Here is a 2,942-nt window from a genome sequence, read left to right as displayed (position 1 = left end):
AAAGCGACGGACAGCATCTCTTAGTCCGTCGCAATTTTCGTGGAGTTTTGCGCCAGATATATAAATAATTAATAATTATTTATTTAATATATATAGTGTCGCCGTCCGTCGCTTTTATTAAAAATAATTATATATAAATTAAAAATTAACGACGCTATCAGTCGCTTTTAATTTATTTTATTTTATTAATAATTTTTTTATTATAGCGACAGACGACATCTTTATGTCCGTCGCTTGTTGGTCAAAATATATGGTCAACTATTTTTAAAAAGCGACGGACAGACATCTCTTAGTCCGTCGCTTTTGGTCTAAATGTTCGGTTCAACTATATTTAAAAAAGCGACGGACTAAGAGATGCTGTCCGTCGCTTTTTATTAAATATCTGAAAGACAGATCGCGATTTTCTTATTTTTCTCTATCTCTCTTCACTCTTATTCTCTCCCTTCTCTCTATATCGATCTCCCTCCCCATCGCCGTCGCCGCCCTTCCCCGTCGCCGTCGCCGGTCGTCGTCCTCTCCCAGTGCTGCTCTTCCCCGTCACCTGCTGCCTTCGCCGGTCGCCGTCGTTGTAGTCCTGTTGCCTCTCCTTGTTAAGGTTAGGGTTAAATTTTAGTTTTTTTTTCAATTCTAGTGATTATAATTGATTGTTTGTTAGTATATTATTGTTTATGTTTGTTGGGTTGTGTTATTCAATTGTTAATTTGATTTGTTTATTGTTAGTTAGGTATAGATAATTGAAGATTTTTATCTTAGGGTTTTTTTTTAAAAAATTGGGCATTGTTAGTTAGTGAAGAATTAGCATTTTTGTACTTTAGGACTAGTTTAAACTTGAGAATATGTAATTTGAGGTTGAATTGAGATTTTTTTGGATTTGATTTTAGGACTAGTTAGTAAAGTGTTAATTTGAAGTTAGAAATTAGTAATTGATGTGTTATGAGTAGATGATGAATGTTTAAATGTCATGAATTTAGATGATGAATGTTTGATTGTCATGAACTTAGAACTTGAACTTGAACTTAGAATTTGAACTTAGAACTTGAACTTAAACTTAGAATTTGAACTTGAACTTGAACTTAGAACTTGAACTTAAACTTAGAATTTGAACTTGAACTTGAACTTAGAACTTGAACTTAAACTTAGAATTTGAACTTGAACTTGAACTTAGAACTTGAACTTAAACTTAGAATTTGAACTTGAACTTGAACTTAGAACTTGAACTTAAACTTAGAATTTGAACTTGAACTTGAACTTAGAACTTGAACTTGAACTTGAACATAGAACTTGAACTTGAACTTGAACATAGAACTTGAACTTGAACTTGAACATAGAACTTGAACTTGAACTTGAACATAGAACTTGAACTTGAACTTTAAATAAGTTAAATTAATTAATGTGGTTTAGTTGGTGGATTTAGTGTTGTATTAAGTCAAAACTAAACTAGTTAAAGTTGTTAAGTTGTTTAAATAAGTTAAATTAATTAATGTGGTTTAGTTGGTGGATTTAGTGTTGTATTAAGTCAAAACTAAACTAGTTAAAGTTGTTAAGTTGTTTAAATAAGTTAAATTAATTAATGTGGTTTAGTTGGTGGATTTAGTGTTGTATTAAGTCAAAACTAAACTAGTTAAAGTTGTTAAGTTGTTTAAATAAGTTAAATTAATTAATGTGGTTTAGTTGGTGGATTTAGTGTTGTATTAAGTCAAAACTAAACTAGTTCAAGAGTTAAAGTTGTTTAAATAGGTTAAATTAATTAATGTGGTTTAGTTGGTGGATTTAGTGTTGTATTAAGTCAAAACTAAACTAGTTCAAGAGTTAAAGTTGTTTAAATAGGTTAAATTAATTAATGTGGTTTAGTTGGTGGATTTAGTGTTGTATTAAGTCAAAACTAAACTAGTTCAAGAGTTAAAGTTGTTTAAATAGGTTAAATTAATTAATGTGGTTTAGTTGGTGGATTTAGTGTTGTATTAAGTCAAAACTAAACTAGTTCAAGAGTTAAAGTTGTTTAAATAGGTTAAATTAATTAATGTGGTTTAGTTGGTGGATTTAGTGTTGTATTAAGTCAAAACTAAACTAGTTCAAGAGTTAAAGTTGTTTAAATAAGTTAAATTAATTAATGTGGTTTAGTTGGTGGATTTAGTGTTGTATTAAGTCAAAACTAAACTAGTTCAAGAGTTAAAGTTGTTTAAATAGGTTAAATTAATTAATGTGGTTTAGTTGGTGGATTTAGTGTTGTATTAAGTCAAAACTAAACTAGTTCAAGAGTTAAAGTTGTTTAAATAGGTTAAATTAATTAATGTGGTTTAGTTGGTGGATTTAGTGTTGTATTAAGTCAAAACTAAACTAGTTCAAGAGTTAAAGTTGTTTAAATAGGTTAAATTAATTAATGTGGTTTAGTTGGTGGATTTAGTGTTGTATTAAGTCAAAACTAAACTAGTTCAAGAGTTAAAGTTGTTTAAATAGGTTAAATTAATTAATGTGGTTTAGTTGGTGGATTTAGTGTTGTATTAAGTCAAAACTAAACTAGTTCAAGAGTTAAAGTTGTTTAAATAAGTTAAATTAATTAATGTGGTTTAGTTGGTGGATTTAGTGTTGTATTAAGTCAAAACTAAACTAGTTAAAGTTGTTAAGTTGTTTAAATAAGTTAAATTAATTGATGTGGTTTAGTTGGTGGATTTAGTTGTTGGAATTAAGTCAAAACTAAACTAGTTAAAGTTGTTAAGTTGTTTAAATAAGTTAAATTAAATAATGTGGTTTTGTTGATGGATTTAGTTGTTGGAATTAAGTCAAAACTAAACTAGTTAAAGTTGTTATGTTGTTTGAATAAGTTAAAATAAATAATGTGATTTAGTTAATTGTAGATTTAGTTGTTTGAATTAAGTCAATACTACACTAGTTAAAGTTATAAAGTTGTTAAGTTGTTTAAATAAGTTAAATTAAATAATGTG

This window comes from Solanum tuberosum, unplaced genomic scaffold (genome assembly GCF_000226075.1).
Source record: "Solanum tuberosum cultivar DM 1-3 516 R44 unplaced genomic scaffold, SolTub_3.0 scf00258, whole genome shotgun sequence".
Taxonomy (NCBI): domain Eukaryota; kingdom Viridiplantae; phylum Streptophyta; class Magnoliopsida; order Solanales; family Solanaceae; genus Solanum; species Solanum tuberosum.
This window is presented reverse-complemented; position numbering follows the sequence as displayed.